The sequence below is a fragment of the Gracilinanus agilis genome, chromosome 3, assembly GCF_016433145.1.
Source record: "Gracilinanus agilis isolate LMUSP501 chromosome 3, AgileGrace, whole genome shotgun sequence".
NCBI lineage: Eukaryota > Metazoa > Chordata > Mammalia > Didelphimorphia > Didelphidae > Gracilinanus > Gracilinanus agilis.
The window spans coordinates 335,483,369-335,505,919 of record NC_058132.1 but is presented as its reverse complement, the minus strand read 5'-3'; the positions used below and the strand labels follow the sequence as shown (position 1 = coordinate 335,505,919).

Below are 22,551 nucleotides of genomic sequence, written 5' to 3'. Positions count from 1 at the left end.
AGCTTTCCCAGGTTTTTCAATCAGTATGTTTTTGGTAGAGTAAAATGCAATGTTATATGTTTGTATAGTGTATTCATAGTCATGTATATACCACACACATCAATTTTTCATTTACTCTTTATATATATAAACATTTTTGGAAAGAAAGATTTTATATGGGTTGACACATTTTATACCAATTGAAGGTAGGATATGTGGACTACTCCCTCTCTCTTGTATTCATCTTCCTCTCTTCCTTCTCAATGTCTTTTCCTTTGTCTCATTGTTTCTTATGTCTAGAATAGAGACTGCCTCCAGTAGTTTATGTATCTCAGTAACATATAAGATTTTTTTGGTGCCTTGCTAAGAGGATATCAATGTAAAACAGTTTGACATAAGTATATTCCAGGAAGCTCATTTACGTATAGGGGCTTGGGAGATAAATTTAGCTGAGACCCACACTGTGGGGCTTTTTTTTTTTTGGAGCTTGTGCTTTTGGTAAAGTGCTACAGGTGTGGATCTTTGGCTCTCTGTGCTCTGCTCACTTGGCTAAAAGAATCTTTTTTCCTCCCTTTCTCACATTATTTTTAAATACTATTAATTCTGGAAGAATTTATTCATTTTTTCTCACAAGAGAAAAGAGGGGATTTCTATCTTTGGTCTGATGTCAATTAAAAAGGAAATATTAAAGTTTTTTAAAATTTATTTTTATGGGTACCTTTGATTTTTGGAAAGAGATTTATCATTAGAGGGATAGGTTTAGCTGTTAAGCAGTCATCAAACCACAAAGTTGCAAAAGTATTTTGTGGTTTTTTAAAGTGCCTGCTTATGTGTGTCTCCTGGAATAAATAAATAAATAAATAAATATATATATATATATATATATATACTTTTTTTTTTACTTATACCTTCTGGTTTAGGATGGATACAAGTATCCATTCCAAGGCAGAAGAGTGGTAAAGGCTAGGCGATCCAGGTTAAGTGACTTGCCCTGGGTCATACAGCTGCGTAGTCTACATCTTACCTTCCTGAATTAGCTTATGTAGGAAAGTACCACAGGAAGGGTATGTCAACTAGGACAGTCCAGCAGTGTGCACTTTCTATCTCATTTATGGTGAAGACAGCTTGACATAGTAGATAGGATACTGGACTGGGACTTGGGAAGACACAGCTAGGAATTATCTGAAGTTACAGTTGAACCCAGATCCTTCTGATTCTAGGCCTGGCACTCTGTCTACTGAGCTACCCACCTTCCTTTTGGAATAATTTTATAAAGAAAATCATGGAACTCATTGAGCTGTAAGAGACTTAAGAGACTCCCTATCTAGTTATATCTCAGTTTATAGATGTGGAAGGTGTAGTAAGAGGGAAAGTGACTTGTCTGAGGTCACACTGCTAAGTTTGTTGGATAATCACAGAATGTTATCAGTTGGGTGGATTCTTATTGATATATCTATTTCCATTCTCTTATTGGACAGATAAGGAAATTGAAGTAGACAAGATAAGTGACTTGCATAAGGTCACACAGTATTCAAGACAAGACTAGAACAATTTCTGCTCTTAGTTTTAGTATTTCTACCAAACCATGTTACTTCTATATAACTAGATGCCACAAATCTGTCTTTACATTCTGTTTGTCTCTGAAGAGTATCTAAGTATACCACCAGCCTAGTTCACTACATCTTAATTTATTATTCCTCTGCTCCTTTCATTTCACTGCTCCAGACAACATATGGAATGGTGTGAGGCCCAGGATCTTAAACAATTAAGTGCTCATTATACTTGGTTTCTGTGTGAAAAGGAGTTGAGAGGTGGATTCAAATTTTGAAGTAGGTGAAGTTTGTTTTTGAAGAACTTAGACTCTTTTTTGGTATTAATATGCAGTACAATAGTGATTATATAGATCATGGGGAAAGTGAGGTCTTGTTTCTGGAATGACTTAAAAAAACATGTATATGTATTTCATTAAGTATTTCCCAATTGTATATATGTAAAAAAATTAAGATAAAAAAATCATGTTCTAAATTCTTCCCCTCCTTCCCACATTTCTTCCATTCCTTGAGAAGTTAAGCAATATGTGGATTATGAATGTGAAGTCATGCAAAACATAATTCCATATTAGCCATGCTGCAAAAGAAAACATGTCACAAAGCAAGAAAAATAAGGTAAAAAAATTATGCTTGAATATACACTCACATTTCATCAGTTCTCTCTCTAGGGGTGGATAATATTTTTCATTATGTCTTTGGAGTTGTCTTGGATTATTATCTTCATCAGAATAGCTGTCTTTCACAACTGATCATTGTTACAATGTTGCTTTTAATTGTGTAATGTTCTAGTTCTGCTCACTCTACCTCGAATCAATTCAAAAAGGTGGAATGATTCATTTTTAATGAATTAAAGAAGTATTTGTTAAGTGCTTCATGGAAAAGCACTGTTTTTGGAGACCAGATTTTCAGGTAAAACACCTAAATAGTTTCAGGAATTGGCACATACCTTGAAAGGACTCTCAGAATATAAATGGTAACCATTTCCATGTATAATAAAATAGCATCTCAGTGTGCATAGGATATGTGTATACCCTAATTGCCTGGCGAATTATCCCGAATGAGCAGAATTGATGTAGACAAGGGACGGAACTGGACTGGATGAAAGACAGCAGCGTCTCTCCGGATTCAAGCCGCCGCCGCCCACTAACTACAAGTCCCGAAAGCCTCTTTTCTACTCTCGGCGGACGGCGGCCAATTGTGTTTGAGGAGTTAGGTTGGCCCCGGAGAGACTACGGCGCCCGCCTGGCGCAGCCTGCGGGGCGCTGCTCCTGTTGACGCCGCCTCCTTTCTGCTCCCCTCATCCCCCCCTCCCTCGTCTAGGGTTGTGGCCACGCGCAGCGGCGGCGGCAGCGGCGGCGGTTGTTCCGCTTCCCCTCAGGCCCCGGCGGTCGCCATTGCCGAAGGCTGCCTCCCCTACCCTCCCTGCGCTGGGGCGCTTGGGGCGGCCGCACGGCCTAGTAGCGAGAGCGGCCGCAGTAGCGCCCCGTGGGAGGGGGCTCGAGTTGCCCAGGCCGGTTCCCAGCCCCCCCTCGTGCCCTTCCCTCCTTGGCCGCGCCCGCCGGGGGAGGCTCCGGAGCCAGCCAGCCGGGGAGCGCGGGGCTTGCGTCCCGACTGTCGGAGGAGGGAGACGCTGACCCAGGCGCCTCGTAGGGGCGGGGACGCGATCGCTCCGAGGCGGCGGGTAAGTGAGGCCGGGCCACCTCCCCTCCCCTCCCACCGGGAACCGCTGCCGCCACCTGTGTACCTGGGCGGTGGCTGCTTATTGTTTGCTCCCCCGGGACTGGTTTCTTCCCCTTCATTACCCCGCAGGGGAAGGAGGGGGGAGAGCCGACGGGGGTGGGGTGGGGGGAGGGAGGGGGTGGTAAAGGGTGGTCTTACCTCTGTCTGGCCCTACTCTTGCTCCTGAATTGCCCCAAGACTCTGTTCCCTCCCCCCGCCCCACGCCTTTTTCTTTTCCTCGTGGTCCAGCTCTGGTCCGGTCACTTTTCCTCTTTACGGACGGAGCTCAGAGATCCTTTCTGTCCTCATTCTGAGGGCTCTGGACGTGACTCCCTTGAATTCTTGCCTAGCCCTTAATCCCAATCTGCTATCTTCCTTCCTACAAACCGCAGGAACGAAAAACTCCTGGTCTATAAATCCGAGGGAACACCTTCCCTACTCCCCCCCCCCCCCCCCCATATCTGATTGTACCTAACCAGAGAGACAAGTTTTTGACTTTTTTAATAATCTTATATTAACTTGAAGCTACTGATGATGAACTCTTTCAGCAACTTAAAAAAAAAAGTTGGTAGGGGAGAGAGAGGGTTCACCTTCCAGATTAAATACTTTAGGAAGTGTAAATGTTTTTAGATATAGGTTTGACCCGATTGTTGATGTCTGGAAAGTACTATGGTTTCCTGGTTAGCTTATAGTTTGTGGTTGTCCTTTTTTGGGGGAGGGGGAAATAAGCTCTTTTTGCTATACGAGATTTGTTTTACCCACTACGTAGTGACTCATCCAATAATCTATACGTATTTTACCTACTTTGCAAAAGGACACAGTCGGAATGATTAGACCTAAAATTAGACCCACAAGCTGGGTTTTGGATCAAGGCTATACGCGTCACATTTTTTCCCCTGCTGTTAGACTTTTCCGCTCTTATAAGTAGGCAGGATATTGAAATCTACAAGAATTCGTGCTAGAGAATTTGTAGGGTTGTCCAGAAAAATGAGAATAATTTAAAATAAGGTAGATGAAGATCTCTTTTGTTAGATGAACTCAGTGCATAGTAATTTTGGAGGCAAGTAAAAACTTGTCTAGCTTTGCCAGAGGTTCTGTAGCTTTTGTCAAAGACTTTTGAGAAAAAAGGAAGACTTTATAAAGTCTCATATAAGAACATATGTTAAAGGTAACTCTTTTATCCTTGGTTTTTTAAATTGTGTTTTTGGCACTATTGATTGGCAAGTAAAAGCATCTACCAAAGAACATTTTTGTTAAGGCAATGTTTAAGATGACAGCTGCTTAATAAAGAAAACGTAGGACTACTGATGATAATTTTTAGCCTCTCAGGAGGTGATTCAAATTCAGGTATGTGTTGTTCTCAGTTCCTGCTGAAGATTCACAAATAGTAACCTTTTTCCAAGCATAATTTTTTTTTTAATGGCATTGAAGCCTTTATAGTCTGTGTGGATCAGGATTGGCTAGTGAGCAGCAATGAAAATGCGAAGATCTTAACTTCATCTTTTTGTGGCATTAGAGACAATGCAGTAATTTGTACTTAGGTAAGAACTAAATATTTGATAGTGGTATTTCTAGTAATTTCAGGGTATATGTTGGAGTTCTTAAGAGTTGTTTAAAACTATTTTTTGTTAACAGTTGCACATGCATTCCCTAGTTCTTATTCAGAAAAGCACAAACCCAGAATTATTGACTATGAGAGCCAATTGGGAATGACCTCAGAGGTCATCTATACCAGTGGCTGATGAGGAAATAAAGGCCCAGAAAGGTGTGTGGTGACTTGCATAAGGTTATTAAGCTAATAAAAAGCACAATCAGTATTCTATCCCTAACTTTTTGACTTAAAAGATTGGTGGTGATTTTTCCATTGGGGAATGCGATCTTCTTGCTTCTAGTTATTATTCCTTTCTGTTTGAGACCTAGGATTCTCTGACCAGACAATCTACCATTAAGTGATATTGCTGTTATTTTGAAGTTATTTATTTTTCTGGATATAATGTTTGCATGATCATAGAGGCCATTTCCTTATAGGTACTTTGCCTGTAGTTAGCAGAAGCTGCCATCAGGTGCATGGTCATGACTAGAGTAGCCAAGGTACCTCATTGTCTTGGTTAATAGTAATATGCTTTTCCGTTAAATACTTTAAAAAATGTTTTTAAACAAAGCATTCTGTAAGTATACTCTTAATTTTGTTTTTAGTTCATGACAAAATACAAATATTAGAACCTAGATTCAATTTGATACATTTTCTCAACTGTTATTTGCTAATTAATTCTAGTTTTAAGTAAAATGTTTAAGGCATTTACTTAACGATTTTAAGTAAAATGCTTCTTTTCTGTTCCTCCTCATTTTATCTTAGGTCACAAAGTCTTGGGATTCATACAAGTCTCTTGTTAGTATCATGATCCATTTGACTTCAGAAATTAGCTTTTTCTACTCTTTCAGCAGCTTCCCTCAAATCCTTTGATCTTTTTTTGATGGACATTTGATCATTTCAAAGCTAATAAAAAAGATAGATTATATTCAGTTGTCTTAGTTCTACACCAGTACTATTGTGTCCTTGTAGTAGTCATCCACCATGGGCTACAGCTAAAAAAGAAAGGGTCATAGGGAGGTATTTCTTATCCCTTCGGTCAGAGTGAGTCTATGATTTTTTATGTTCTTCAAGCATTTTGAATCTTTATTTTCTATAAAAAATGAAGTGTGATTAATGGATCTTGTGAGAGTTTTATATTACTTTGTTGCGTTGTTTTTGTCTGATTTTTTTTTGCTTTTTAGAATTAAAATAAGACTTTCTTTTATGATTAATAAAATACAAAATCATTTGAATTTTTAGTATCTGTTTTTGTCATGAATTTTCTCAATGGATGGCAAAGCATAAATGTTAAAATGCAAGCATCTTTGAAATTTTTGACGTTAAAAAAAGCTCCTTATACTTGGAAATATTGGGAATTCAGTTTAGCAGATATTTGTTAAGTGCTATGTAGTTAGAATTACAGTGCCATCAAAGTTTTTCCTGGCTTTGATTGATTGTCTCTTTCTAGTCAGAAGGGAATTTAGATGCTGATTTACTTGCTCTTTTCTAAGCAATTTTCCCTCCCCCTAACCCCCAAATCCACAACTCAAAAGACAAAAAAACCAAAGCTGTTTTAGAGCTGAAGGGACAGATATAATCTAGTACAAACCCTCATTTCATGTTTAATTGTTTCCATAACAGCCACAATACACCCTTAATTAAGTGCAAAATGCTTTCTGAAAGCATTGGAGTTACAAAACGAATTCCTTGAATATATTTTAGAAATAACAAGCTTTTTACAACAGATATAAAACATGGACAAAAATTTTGGGAGGTAATTTTAGAAATAACAAGCTTTTTACAACAGATATAAAACATGGACAAAAATTTTGGGAGGTAATTTTAGAGGTTAGAGTGAAAATGGAAAACTCCTGTGATGTTGGAGATGTATTAAGATGGGGGTGTTGTTACATTCCTATAATCCCTCTTACTGGAGAGGCTGAAGTTAGTGGATCACTTGAGCTTAGAATTCTGAGTTGTAGCTGGGCTAAAGATGTTAATGTGTCCTCACGAAGTGTGGTACCTACATGATAAGCTTCCTGGACATGGAGCAAGTCAGAAGACTCCAATGTTGATTAATAGTAGGATTTAGCCAGTGAAGGTTAAGTGTACTTTCCATTCTGGGTGGCATTGGGAAACCCAGCCTCCCCCCTCCAGAAAAAAAAGAAAAATTAAAAAGAGATGTAAATATGATCTCTGAAATAAAAATACACCATTCATGCAGAAAGAAATGGTACCATATCTGCTAAATTTTTAGACCCTTTCTGTTTGTTAAACTTTTAAGAAACCTATAACTTTTTTCAGTTAATCATTTTTCTTCTTTCTTCCTGACTCCTCTTCCCCCAATTTAATGCTCTTTTACTCTATAAGTTTTTCATGCTTTTAAGAAAAGGAAAGATTTTATTGAAGTTGCACATTTATTTTGGGTAGAGCATATCAAAATGGATTTAAAAAATATTTTTCCAGTTTATATAGTCTTTTATTATGAGTTTATCTAGGATCTATATGTTTGCAAATAAAAAGCCACCTTGTTACACAGGAGTGAGGCACTGAAGAGCAAAATCCAGTCAAATGCTTCATTACCAGATGAGTATGTTTTGCTTGCTCTTCAGCATTTTGAAAACATCTATAGTACTTTAAACTATTGAACTATTTTAGAAACATGACATGGTTTGTGATGGGAAATTGTTCCCAAATCTCATGTAAAATTTTCAGATGTAAAATAAAACACCAAAACAAAAAATTGGGTCTTGAGTTCCAAGTAGTCTTATCTGAATTAGAAAATTATTTTCAGTCTTCTTTTGACTTTTCTTTGGTCCCAAGGTCTCTCATTGAAAGGTTGAAAGGTTCTGCTTTTAGTCTAGATTTCTACTAGCTGAAGCAGCAAGATACCCTGAGAGGAGATAGAAAGCCTATTTTATAGAGATAGCCCAGAAGTCTGAACCTGCTAATAATGCATTTCCTGCAGCCATCATGGGAGAAAGGGCCAGCCATTCCACCAGCTGTTGACTAACATTTACCTTCCCTACAAGGTACACAATCTAGCTGAAGCAGCAGGGCACCCTGAAGGAGAGACAGGAGGCAGCATGTGCCAGGCAAGTCAAACTATTCCCAACACTTTAACTAATACTTTTACTGAGACCCTGATGGAGATAGTTTGGGCCCTAAAGCCTTCATTTAATGGAATTATCACTGTGAATAAAGGGTTCCACTTTCTTTGATTAAACTACCATTTAAGGGAGGACAAGCCCCAGAGTCCTGGGAGATTAGCACCCCCTAGATAATAGATCTTACTTCCAGTCCAGCTTCTGAAGCCATCATCCAGGGAAGCAATCCCAGTGGAGATAGGACCAGGTAGCTTTGTTTGTGGCTCCTCCATCACACATCTCTTCAGCTGCTGAAGTCCAGGAAAAGAAAATTATCACTACCAAAGTCTTTGGCACTGTTAAATGTTTAGAAATGGATATGATTTTATGAATGGAATTGGCAGATACATTATTACCTTTTGCTTTGCTGCTATATCCTTAGAACCATCAGATCTTTCTATCTGACTTGCATTTGAAACATACTGTATGTTATCTCCTCCATTGGAATGTTGAGCTCCTTTAGAATGGATTGTTTTATTAAGCATAGTGCTTTGTAGCTAGATGGCATGGTGGATAGAGTGCTGGTCTTAGAGTCAGAAAGACCTTGAGTTCAAGTTCGACTTTAGATTCTTCTTAAAGTTATAGCCCTGGGAAAATCACTTAAGGGTTTTAAAAAATGTAGATTGAAATACCTCCTTATCTGGATTGGTGTGAGGATCAAGAGATAATATTTGCAAAACACTTAGCACATTGTAGGTACTTACTAAATGATCATTCCCTTCTTTTCCCTTCTCTTCTCCCATAATAAGTATTTAATCATTGCTTTTTCTTTCATTTGTTCACTAGGCAAGTGATGGTGAACCTATGGCACAGGTGCCAGAGAAGGTACTGCAGAGCCTCTCTGTGGGCACTCAAAGTCCCCCTCTTTTTCCCCTCCCAGTTAATTACTAGAAAGGCAGAGGGACTTAGATGGAGCTGCTCCCCTCCCCTGCCCCTCTGCCCAGCAACCAATGGGAGTGCAAAGGGGGTAAGGTGGGTGACTCACAGGTGGCAGAGCTGGAGGGGAGCAGAGCACTTTGGGCCGTTCCCCTCCCCCTCTTTACACTTGATGAGGGCATTCCTCATTTCACTCCCACCTCTGCCCAGCAGCCCAGTGGGAGTACTTCCTCCCTCCCCTGTATGAGGTAAAGGGGGAGGCACAGGAGGTCTCTTGGGGGGATGGCATAGCACTTTGCCAGGGGGGGGGGGTTGCCATCACTGCACTAGGCCATTACATTCCTAGATGACTTAGAGATGCATTTTTTATTAAGTTATTTGATTAAATATGGAGACTTTGTAATTAGGAGAAGTAAAATTTCATCCTAATGTTATACTGTAAGACATTTTGGTGGGGGGGGGATTCTTGATTTGCACTGTGATCAGTGGTTATAGAATTTTCACCTTTTTTAAATTTTATTTTTAAGAAAATTAAACCTATATCTTTTTAGGTTTTTTTTTTTTAACCCTTGTACTTCGGTGTATTGTCTCATAGGTGGAAGATTGGTAAGGGTGGGCAATGGGGGTCAAGTGACTTGCCCAGGGTCACACAGCTGGGAAGTGGCTGAGGCCGGGTTTGAACCTAGGACCTCCTGTCTCTAGGCCTGACTCTCACTCCACTGAGCTACCCAGATGCCCATAAACCCATATCTTTTTAGAATCAATACTTTATTGGTTCCAAGGCAGAAGAGCAGTAAGGCCTGGACAATTTGGGTTAAGTGACTTGCCCAGGGTCATACATTTAGGAAATATCTGAGGCCAGATTTGTACCCAGGACCTTTTCTTTAGGCCTGGCTCTCAATATTAGCCACCCCTGGACTTCCTTTCTAAACCATTCTCATATTAGTCTCTTCCTTATGTCTTCTCAAATCCATTATTTTGTGGTTTACTCACCCTCTCAAAATACTAAAACAACAACAAACCATTTAGTAATTCTTGCTTTTCACATCAAATCTGAATTTCTTTGTGGCTGACAAGGTCCACTATGATTGAAGGCTTGCTTTACTTATTCAGTCTTAGCTTTCAATCCTACCTAATCCATTCTAGTTAGCGTGGCCTCTTTATTGTCCATTCAAGTTATACTGCTTCATATTGGTTTCATTTACTGAAATGCCACCCCAGCCTTGAGAAGAAGAGGAAATTGAGGCATATTGAGGAAAGCTGTAGGCTTTGGAGTCCTAGGATATTGTGTGACCTTAAGCAAATTAATTCCTATTTTGGTTAACTTATTTTATTTTAATTATAAAACAAAACAAAACAAACAACCTTTGCCTTCCAACTTAGAATCAATACTATGTGTGTATTAGTTCCAAGGCAGAAGAGCAATAAGGGCTAGGTAATGGGGGTTAAGTGACTTGCCCAGGGTTACACAGCTAGCAAGTGTCTGAGGTCAGATTTGAACCCAGGATCTCTGGCCTCTAATTCATTGAGCCACCTACCTGCCCTTTCAGTTAACTTATATATTTTTAAAAAATTTCTTTCTTTAATTGATTTAGAATATTTTTCCCTGGTTATGAGATTCATACTTCTTTATCTCCTTCCTCCACCCTATAGTCAATGAGCAATTCAACTGGGTTTCACATGCATTGTCGATCAAGACCTATTTCAATATTATTAATATTTGCAGTAGAGTGATCATTTAGAGTCTACATCTCCAATCATATTCCCATCAAACTGTGTGATCAAGGAAATGTTTTTCTTCTGTGTTTCTACTCCTACAGTTCTTTCTCTGGATGTGGGTAGCGTTTTTTTCTCATAAGTCCCTCAGAATTGCATTGCTGGTGGTAGAGAAGTCCATTACATTCGATTGTGCCACAGTATATCAGTCTCTGTGTATAATGTTCTCCTGATTCTCCTCCTTTCACTGCATCAGTTCCTGAAGGTTGTTCTAGATCACATGGAATTCCTCCATTTCATTATTCCTTTTAGCACAATAGTATTCCATCACCATCAGTTAACTTATTTTTAAAATGAGAATATTGGTACTTGTACTACCTGCTTCATGAGATGCTTGTAAGAAAGCTTGGATTGTCTACAACTTGGGAGCAGGAATTATGTCCTAGACTAGAAAGAAGAGATGTAGTAGAAAATGTGACTTCAGTTTAAATAAACTTCTCTACCACTACAAGCCATTTAACATCACATAAAAAATGGGGAGGATGATCTTGTAGGTCCCTCTGTAGTTCTAAAATTCTGTGATTGATGCTATAGAGTAGAGAAAACAGTATTTGGAGTCAGAAGAGTAGACTTGCTATTCTAGTGCTGTTACTGTTTTGCCTTACACAAGCCACTTCCCTTTCCTTGGGCCTCAGTTTCTCTGTGTGTGTTTATATATATGAATATATATATGTATATATGTATATATATATATATATATATATGAGTGAGAGAGAAATACTGCTTATAAATAATCTCTTATCTCCCTTCCAACCCTAGGTCCTATAATCCATGGCCTCTTTTTTAGTACATCTAATTGTCAGTAAACATTGGCAGGCTTATTGCCAGTGGGGGGACAAGGGTTAAGATGTTTAAAATATATCAAATCCCTGATGGTATTGTTGCTAAAAAAAAATGGCAGTTTTTTTCTTCCATTTTTACCTAAAAGGGCAGTTCTACATGTTTTAGCTCTTTTCACAGTGAATGTATTAGGGATAATGGTAATGAAGAACTGTCCTCTTTGTAGTTTGTTCTTCATTCCTGAGTATTTTTGAGATTGGTAAGGATGCAGGTTCCACTATTGGTTCACCAGAGTTAAGGATTAAGGTAAATGAATGTTTAATACTTGAGTTTAAAACTAGTAAAGTTTTGGAATTGTGACTAAATAAAACAATTAATGAGAGCTTTAATGCTTCCTTGTTTTCCAGAGTGGATAGTTCTCCCTTATCCTAAACAAAAGACTGTTTGGCCCATGTGCCACCACTTTTTGGAAATATCAGTAGTACTAGCAATAGCTTAGCTTTTACGCAATGATTTCAGGTTTGTTTTACAAATGTCATCTCATTTTATTCCCATAACCATTCGGGGAGGTAGGTGCTATTGTTATCTCTTTTTTAGATGAGGAAATTGAGGTCAACAGTGGTTAGGTGATTTGGCCCAGGGTCATACAGTTAGTAAGTATATAAGGCTGGATTTGAACTCAGGTCTTCCTGACTCCAGCTTTAGCCCATATCCATGGAGTCCAATACTAATTAGGTGCCCCCAAATACTAATTAGAATATAAACCCGTTAAGAGTTGGGACCATCTCATTTTATCTTTCTCTTTCCATCATGCAAGCTGGTACCTTGTAATCATTTATTGATTGAGCACATAAAAGTTTCTGAGCACTGGGGATAAAAAGAAAAAGCAATGATAGTTCCTCCTTTCAGTTTACATTTAATGGGGGTCATGTGTATATAAATACTTCTTGAATTGAACTTCTATAGACACATAGACTATGTTGTCTTCTGCTAATATTGCCACTTCTTCTTTTCCCTGTGCCCTTTTATAGTCCTCTGTGATCTTGTTTCTATTCCTTTTACTCTATTGGAACTGCTTTCTCAACTTATACTTTGTATTATTCTAGGAAAAACCTGTCTTTTCTAAGTACTCATCTTCTCTGCAAACTTTTTATGCTGTTGTTTTATCTGCTGCTTCCTGAAATTCTGCCCTCTCTTGGTTTCTCAATCATATTATTACCAAATTTCTTCTTTGTATCTTTTACTGGCACTGCCCACTAACTGGAGACAATCCCTCTTTAAACATTTTTTTATGTGAGCTGAGGTGGTGTGGTAGAATGGATGAAGTGCTTGGCCTTTGGTCAAGAAGACCTGGGTCTTCTACCTCAAGTACTTTCTAGTGCTTTGATACTGGGCAAGCCTCTTAATTTCTTTGGGCCTTAGTTTACTCATCTGTAAAAGAGAGGGTTGTACTTGATAACCTCAAAGATCCTTTTTAGCTCTAAATCTTTGATACTATGGTGCTGTGATTACAGGATGTATATAAAAACATAAGGAAAGTCTAAGCAATCCAATAAAACCATGCAATTAGAGCTGCTGCAGAAAAGCAATGTAGGGGCAGTGATTAGAGTTAAATAGAATTGTTTCAACTCAGACTTCAAAACCAGCATGCTTTTCACTATATTGTATCATTTGCATATATATATACATATACACACACACACAGCTTGTTTATATATAGTCAGTGTGTATTTTGCTTAAATTCTGCTTTTTGTGCAATTCCATTTTTCTTTATTTTCACATTTATATTTTAAAATTGCGGTAATAATAGAGTCCATCACAACAATGTACCACAACTTGTTATTTTTTTAATAGCACAGATATGTTAATTCTTGTGCCACAGTTTGTTTAGCCTTTTCTTAATCAGTGGGCATCTGCTTTGTTTACAATTCTTTGCTTTCATAAAAAGTGCTAATATAAATATTTTGGTGTATATGGAGACATTTTTCTTGTCAATGACCTCCTTAGGGGCATAAAAACCTAGTAATGGAGTTCATGAGTCAAAGGTTATGGACATTTTGGAGTAGATATCTGACTTCTACCCTTTTCCAACTCTGAATCTCTGAACCTCTGACCTTCCTCCTCTTGGTGGAGAGGTGCCAAATGAAGTCTTCATTGCCCAGAGAAGGCCAATGTGTCATTGGTTTGTTTAAGCTTTGTTACTAGAATGGGCCCTACTGGTGAGGGGGGTGTATTTGTGAGGTGAAAAAACATTTTTTTAGAGTGTTTTGATATCTGAAATGATGAGCTTAGGTCTTATTTAGACAGGGAAGTTTGGATCCAGCCTTCAAACAGCCTAGCATTCTGCCTACTATGGTGTTTAGAAAGTGAAAACTTCAACTATGAGAGTTTAATAACCTTTTTAATAGGAACTTCTTAGTTTGACTGTATTTAAAGGACATTGTGTTGTTTAACTCAATTTGGCTAATTAAATCGCAGTTTTCATTTGAGCTAGCTTTTTTTACTTTATTATAGATATTGATAATTTGAGTTCAATAAGGCAGATTTTTGACACTTGCCAAGGGATTGGTTAAGGATTAGAGAAATTCTGCAAATATGCTTATCATTCTGTTAATGAAGAGGGGAAAAGGTTACATTTTCTTGCTCTTCTTCCCAATTGGATAGGAACAAAAACTAAATGGAAAGAAATTGGGCTGGGCTGGGACTGTATTGGAATGGGATGACTGACCTGAATTACCAGAAACTGAGATTTTCAGCTTTTGAAACTGATTCTGATATCTTCAGTTAGAAATTCATAGTAATTTTTAGTGGTGGTTGATATAACTGAAGTAGACACAATTTGTCTTTCTTTCTAAATTCCTTTTTTTGGTAAACATTTCCCTTTTTCCTTTTTGGGCCATTTCACTACTTTTCTTCCATGAGTATTAATTTTAGCTAGATTTATCTTTCCTACACATTTTTTGGTTTTCTCGCACGAATTGGTAACTTATCTGTATACCTAATAATTTTATATTTGCATGTCTAATTATGTTAATTAAACAAAGTATGAATGTGGCTCTTCTCAGCTGTCACATTTGGACACCCCCCCCCACTCCTCTCCTTGCCCAATCTGCCCATGAGCAAAATACATGGAATTGACAGTAGTGTTATTCATTTTTGTTCCCCCAAATTTTTATCTTATGTTTGGAAAGAACATAGGCTTGGTGAAAACAGAGTAATCACTTGGAGGGAGGTAGGAATCAGAATTTGTATATACATATATATGTATCTGTAGGTGCATATATACACGTGCTATATATGTGTATACAAGCTTGAAAACAGTGGAATAATTTCAAGTGGTCTACATTCTGGAAAATTTCCTTTTGAGGACTTAAAAAAAATCATTACCTTTTGTCTTAGAATCAAAACTATGTATTGGTTCCAAGGCAGAAGAGCAGTAAGACAGTTGTGGATAAGTGACTTGCTCTGAGTTACAAAGCTTGGAAGTGTTTGAGGCCAGATTTGAACCCAGGATGTTCTCTCTCTTGGCCTCTCTTGAGCCACCTACATGCACCTGACAGTTTACATTTAAAGCTTTTGTTTTATAAACTTTTCCTGCTAGCAGATTAATGGTTTATAGATCTCCTTTTGGAGAAAATAGAAACTGATCAAAATGAAGATTAAAAAGCAGATCTCCAGAAACCTGAGACACCTTTTAATAACTTGTTGCCTATGCTTTTTTTTCTCACAATTTCTATTTTTGGTGGAAAATAACAATGCAAAGTCAGATTATGATCCAGATAAAAAATGGCTGTTAGTGAAGTTATACAAAACTAATTGTGTTGAGGTACTTCAGTTAGTCCTTGAACAAGAAGAGATCCTGTGGAGATAACTTTCTCCTGATTTGCCCTTGGGCTTTTTTCAAAAGAAGGAACCCAGAACCTAATAACCATTTATATAAAAGAGAAAAGGAATTAGTAGAGAAGAAATTAAAGTTAGAGTCTAGGAGTACAGTGGAGCCAAATGAATTAATTCAGTGCCTGCTAAATTTTGGTCACAGTTCAAGGCAGTAGGGATATGGTGACAAATGTGAAACAGTCCCTACCCCCCAAGGAGATTACAGAGTATCCAGGGGATATATATATGTGTGTGTGTGTGTGTGTGTGTGTGTGTGTGTGTGTGTGTGTGTGTGTATATATATATATTACATATGTATACATAAAATATATGAGAAGGAAACAAGCATTTTTAAGCACCTAATATTGTGCCAGGCAGTTTGCTGAGCACCTTACAAATAATATCCTCATTTTATAGTTGAGGAAACTGAGGGAGACAGAAGTTAAATGACTTGATAACACTGTAAGTATTGAGCCTTGATTTGAACTTAAGTCTTAGCTCCAGGGAAAGCATTAGCTCTAGAGAGATTAGGGAAGACTTCCTGTAGACAGTAACTTGAGCTGAGCCTTGAAGGAAACTAGAGAATCTAAGAGGCAAAGGTGAGGAGAGTGTGTTCTGAGAATGGGGAATGGCTAATGCTATGGCACAGAAATATCAGATGGAGTGTCCTGTATGATGAGCAGTAAAAAGATCTGTTTGGTTGGCCCATCATGTATGTGTGTAGAGGGGAGCCATGTGTAATGAGGCTGCAAAAGCTAGCTTAGGTCCAAGTTGTGAAGGGCTTTAAGTGTCACACATGTAGAGTTTGTATTTTATCCTTGAAGAGTTAGGGAGCCACTGCAGTTTGAGTATGCGTGAGATATGTCTGAGAAAAATCACTTTGACAGCTGAGGGATGATCTGAAATGGTGAGAGTTGAGCTATTTAGGAGACTATTGCAATAGTCCAAGTCTGAGGTGATGAAATCCAGAGAGTGAGGCTCTGTCAGTAGAGTCAGGGGTTTGGCTATGTGATGAATTGTAGAGGTAGAAAAGACTAAAGATTAGATACTGATTGGATATATATAGTGAATGAAAGTGAAAAGTTAAGGATGACACTATGATTGTCAACTTGTGTGAATAGTTTGTTAGTGCTTTTAAGAGAAATGGGGATTTTGGAAGGGGAGGGATTTGGGTTTATAGGGAAAGATGGCCAGTTCTGTTTTGTACATGTTGATTTTGAGATGTCTTATAGATCTTTAAACATTAAAGACAGTGATGCAGGAGAGAAACTAAGCTGCCTGTTTGGATTTGGGAGCCATATGCATAGATAAGTGATGATTTTTAAAACCATGAGACCTGATGAGATCACTAAAAAGGATAGAGAAAGAGTCTAGAATGGGGACTTTGAAGTACACCAAATTCATAAAATGTTGGAGGTGGTTGATGATGCAACAAAGGAAACTTAAGAGGAAGGAGAACCAAGAAAGTATAGTGTCATGAAAACCCAGAAAAGAGATAATCTAGAAGAGGTTTGTCGACAGTGTCAGATAGTATAGAGCAGTGGTGGTGAACCTATGGCATGGGTACCAAAGATGGCACATGGAGTGCCCCCTCTGGGCATGCAAATGCCCTCCCTGTGCTGTCCTCCCCACCCCCAGTTTGTTACTAGAAAGGCAGAGGCACCTGGTAGAACTGTTCCCCTCCCCCTCTCCACCATGCCTGATGGCATTTTTTCACATTCCCCCACCCTTCTGCCCAGCAGCCCAATGGGAGCTCTCAGGAGGTAAGGTGGGCTGTTTGTGGGCAGCTTATAGTCAGTTCATAGGTGGCAGAGCTGGAGGGGAGTGGAACTCTCGGGCCACTCCCCTCCTCTTCTCTACACTCACTGAGGACATTTCTCACTTCACTTGCCCCTCTGCCCAGCAACCCAATGGGAGTGCTTTCTTCCTCCCCTGTGTGGGCTAAGGGCGAGGCACAGCATGTGGTCCCTGGGGTGGTGGGGACGACACTCGGTCTGGGCAGGGTGGGTTGGGGATGGGGCCCAGCACTCTCATCTTTAAAAGGTCTGCCATCACTGGTACCGAGGGATTAGGAAGGATAAAGATTAAGAAAAGGCCATTAGTTCCTCTTTTAAGAGATCATTGGTAACCTTGGAGAGAATGAGTTAAGTTGAGAGTGTTGGAAGTCAGATCTTGAAGGATTGTGAAGTGAAGGAGAAGAGGAAGCTGAGATAATAAGGTAGAAAGTTTTTTTCTTCTAGGAAGTAATGTTCTAAGTTAGGACTTTTAGCTAGTGAAGGGCCAAGTGGAGGCTTTTCTTAAGATAAAGGGGAGTCTCTGTTTGAAAGCAAGGTTAAGATTGTATAATGAGAGAATGGTAATGCCTTATCTGCATTATTTAGCTTAAGTATAGTTGTCCCTCACTATATTGCAGTTCACTTATCGTGGCTTCACCCTCTGGTGGACTTTAAAAAACAAAACAAAACTAATTCTGTATCATGGAGTTTTCACTATATTGTGAGATTTTGTGGGTGAATACTGGACTGTACACAATAGAAATGCAGTGCACCACTACCTTTTGGGCAAGGGCGCGCGCGCGCGCGTGTGTGTGTGTGTGTGTGTGTGTGTGTGTGTGTAACGCAACTCCTGCTGTAGGCGAGGAGGGATCACTGTATTCTAAAACTTTGAGGCTTAAACACAAATATTAGATATTCATTTATCTTGATCATCAATATTCCAATATTGAGCTTGCAACATAGCAATGTGACCGTGAAAGGGAGGGGAAATAGGTATATTTTGAAGAAACAGAAGGGTTGACAGGGTATTTTTTTATTTTCCATTTTTTAATTTTTTTTAAGGATGGCTGAGGTCTGGGCATGTTTATAGCTAACAGGAAAAGGGAAGATTTAGGGCTAGAGAGGATGATTGTAGAGGCAATCTGCTGAAAAATAGGAGGAAGAAGTGGGATCAAGGGCCCATGGAAGAAAGGTTGGTCATGTTGAAGAGGAGGAGGGTCACTTTTTTTTTTTTTAAGTTCTATTTATTTTTTTTTTTGGATCCATTACCTCTTTTTAAAACAAAGTTTTTATTTTAATAGCAAATTTCCACGTGAGTTTTTCGAAGTTATATAATCCAAATTGTCTCTCTCCCTTTTCCCTTTCCCACTCGTGGAGCTGGCAAGCAATTCGGACTGGGTTATACATGTATTATCTTGCAAAACATGTTTCCATGTTATTTATTTTTGAAAGTGAATACTCTTATAAAACCAAAACCCTAAAACATATACCCAAATAAACAAGTGATAAATCATATGCTTCCACCTGCTTTCTTACTCCAGCAGTTGTTTCTCTGAAGGTAGATAGCATTCTTTTTCATAAGTTCCTCAGAATTGTTCTGGATCATCATATTCCTGTTAGTAGCAAATTCTATCACAGTTGATCATTCCACAATGTTGCTGTTAACTGTGTACAGTGTTTTCCTGTTTCTGCTTATTTCACTCTGTCAGTTCATGTAAGTCTTTCCAGCTTTTTCTGAAATCATCTTGTTCTTCATTCCTTATAGCACAATAGCATTCCATTCACTGTCATGTATCACAATTTGTTAAGCCATTCCCCAAATGAGGGACATCACTTTAATTTTCAATTCTTTGCTACCACAAAGAGAGCAGCTATAAATATTACTGGATCAAAAGGTGTGCATTTGGGCATAATTCCAAATTGCCCTCCAGAATGGTTGGCTCAATTCACAACTCCACCAACATTGTATTAGTGGCCTAATTTTGCCACATCCCCATTTTCCTCTATTGCCATATTGGCCAATCTTATAATCTGAGGTGGTACCTCAGAGTTGTTTTAATTTGCATTTCCTCTGATCAAGAGTGACTTAGAGCATTTTTTCATGATTATTGATAGCTTTGATTTCTGTATCTGAAAACTGCTTATTCATATCCTTTGACTATTTATCAATTGGGAAATGACTTGTATTCTTATAAATTTGGTTTAGTTCTTTACATATTTGAGAAATGAGTCCTTTATCAGAGAAATTTGTTATAAATTTTTTTCCCAGTTGCTTTCCTTCTAATTTTGATTCCATTGCTTTTGTTTGTACAAACTCTTTTAAATTTAATATAATCAAAATTATTCATCTTGCATCTTGTAATATCCTCTATCTCTTGTTGGGTCATAAATTCTTCACTTCTCCATTGATCTGACAGGTAAATTATTCTTTGTTCTTCTAATTTGCTTATAATACCACTTTTTATGTTTAAATCATATACCCATTTTGGCCTTATTTTAGGGTAGGGTGCGAGATATTGATCTAAACCTAATTTTTATCCTACTGTTTTCCAATTTTACCAGCAGTTTTTGTCGAATAGTGAGTTCTTATCCCAAGAGTTAGGATCTTTGGGTTTATTGCTGAGGTCACTTACAACTTAATTTAGTCCTCGGATCCACCCTTCTATCTCTTAAGCCGATACCAGATTGTTTTGATGATTACTGCTTTATAGTACAGTTTAAGATCTGATACTGCTAGACCGTCAGCCTTTCTATTTTTTATTAGTGCCCTTGATATTCTTAATCTTCGTTCTTCCAGATGAATTTTGTTCTTATTTTTTCTAGTTCTATAAAATAATTATTTGGTAGTTTGATTGGTATGGCACTGAATAAGTAAATTAATTTAGGTACAATTGCTATTTTTATTATATTAGCTCAGGCTACTTTGTGAGCAAATAATGTTTTTCCAATTGTTTAGAGCTAACTTTGTGTGAAAAGTGTTTTATAATTGTGTTTATATAATTCCTGCATTTGTCTTGGCACATAGATTCCCAGGTACTTTATATTGTCTAGAGTAGTGTGTCACCTTGTTAGATGAAGTCAAGGTTTTTAAATGTAGAGAAAGGGAAAAGTGGGATCTCATAACTTAAGCTTATGAAGCAAAGCCCCAATTGTTGGTGCATAGAGAGATAAGAAGGGGGTGATATGAGGAGGGTAGGGAAGAACAGAGAAATAATCTCAATAATTAGAATTGGAATGGTAAAATCGAATTCTTGATTTATGATGTCAGGTTAAGCCTGTTGGAGGTGTTGCAGAAGGGAATGCTTGTTTTAGGCAAGAATTAAATTAGGAGACCTGGCTTGCTTGTATAAGAGGCCAATGGAAGCCTGAAAATTTCCCAGAGAACACTTACATATTGTGAAAGAGGTTTATTTGTGAAGCAAATCCATAGTCATACCAGACCTGGAGTCTGAAAGACCTGGGTCCAGATCCTGTCTCTGCAATACTTAATCACTATTTGACAGAGACTGGCAAGTCATTTTAACCTGTTTGCTCCCCACTTTCCTTTTTGAGAAATGGAGCTGATAATTAGGTTGCTCAGAGCCTCAAATGAGATGATGTATGTAAAATACTTTGTAAACTTTAAAGTACTATATAAATATCAAGAATGATTATTCTGTCTGGGTTATAAACAGAATACATAAAGTGATGAATCTTGATAAAGGCACTTCGGTCTAAATGGTTAGAAAGTCACATCTTCTCAAAGCTCATTTTTATTAGACAGGGCTTTTTATTATGCATGACTCAAGTCAGAGTTGATTCTTTGATGGATTTGGCCTTAAATTGATTTCTGAATTTGGGAATATTATAATTCTGCTTGTAAGAATTAGTCAAAATTCCTTTTAAAAATAGCTAGTGGGAATTCATTGGTGTGCAGCAGGGCCATTGGAATTGTGAAACCAAATTGCAGGGTTTAATGAGGGAATAGATGGTGAGGCACTATGTTTAGTGTTTCCTTTTTGCATTTATCATTGCTTTGGCTAAGTGATCTTCAATAAATGTTCTTGAATAATTACCTGACTAGTTTAGCTGTTGGAAGCTTGTTAAACTGTCAGAATATGAAGCATAATAGTAACTCTACATTTTCTGCCCTATCTGTAATTATACATTTTATTGGGTAGGAATAGGAAGCGAATTTTTTTTTAACTGATTCTGAGATGATTGTAAAAAAGAATTCTTGCTTTACTGTTTATAGAACGGTTCTTTCAAACATCCTCCTTAATGAAGAGCTATCAAACTAGAGCCCTCAACACTTTTGAGTAGGTCCTGAACCGGATTAAAATGCAATTGGGAAATATTTAACAAAATAAAAATACAGAAAACAGATAATATTACATTTTAATTCTAAGTCAATATGTGGCCCACAGAGATTCTTACAATAGTCCCTGTTTCTATTTGGTTGACATCACTGTCCTAGTGTGTTAAAGTACTTAAAAATTTTTTTTAACTGAATCTGTTATTTCGTTGTAATATGGATCTCCTGGTGAGGAAATTCCTTCCAGTCATGCAGATCAGCATCTTCTGTGCTATTTATACTCTGCAAGAGTTGCCTGGGTCACTGTGGGGTTGGGTGCCGTGCTCCTTGTTAGGCATTACCTAGTAAGTGTCAGAGGCTGGAATAAAACCCAGAATTTCCTGATTTCCAGACCAAATCTGTTTCTACATTAAAGCTGCCTCTTGTTAAGTGGTTGCTTATTTTATAAATCTTTGATTACTAAAAGGGTGAGATAGAAAGACTTTACATACATGCACACACATACACATATATTAACAATTACATGCAATATCAAATTTCCACACAAGTTTTCCTAATTTATATGATCAAACTTATCTCCTTCCCTCCCTTTCCTTCCCCCTCCTGGTGCTGGCAGGTGATTTGATCTTGGTTATACATGTATTATCACTCAAAACTCATTTCCATATTTTTAATTTTTGTGAGTAATCTTATAAAACCAAAATCCCAAAACATAAACCCAAACAAACAGTTGAAAAATCATGTTTTTATTCGCATTCTGTCCTCCACCAGTTCTTTGGAAGTGGATAGCATTCTTTGTCCTAAATCCCTTAAAATTTTCCAGGATCATTGTATTGCTGTTAATAGCTAGGTCTGTCAGTTGGTCATTCTACAATATTGCTGTTTCTGTGTACAATGTTTTCTTGGTTTTGCTTTTTTCACTCAGCAGTAGTCCCTGAAAGTCTTTCCAACTCTTTCTAAAATCATTCTGTTTATCATTCCTTATAGCAAAATAGTATTCCATCACGATCATATACCACAATTTGATCAACCATTCCCCAATTGATGGATATCCCTTCGATTTCTAATTTTTAGCTATCAAAAAGAGTGGCTATAAATATTTTTGTACAAGGTCCTTTCCTTTTTTTTTTTTTTTTTTTTTTAAATCTCTCAAGGGATACAGACCTAGTAGTAGTATTACTGGATCAAAGGGTATCATTTTTTTAAT

General features: G+C 37.9%; 1 protein-coding gene across 1 annotated transcript in view; it reads left to right on the top strand.

The window, feature by feature from the left end:
* Positions 1-3,155: 3,155 nt before the first annotated feature.
* Positions 3,156-22,551, top strand: part of PAK2 (p21 (RAC1) activated kinase 2) — a 94,334-nt gene continuing 74,938 nt past the window's right edge. The window contains exon 1 of the mRNA XM_044670008.1: positions 3,156-3,210. The gene's annotated coding sequence lies outside the window, so the exon portion shown is untranslated. The remainder of the gene's footprint in view (positions 3,211-22,551) is intronic.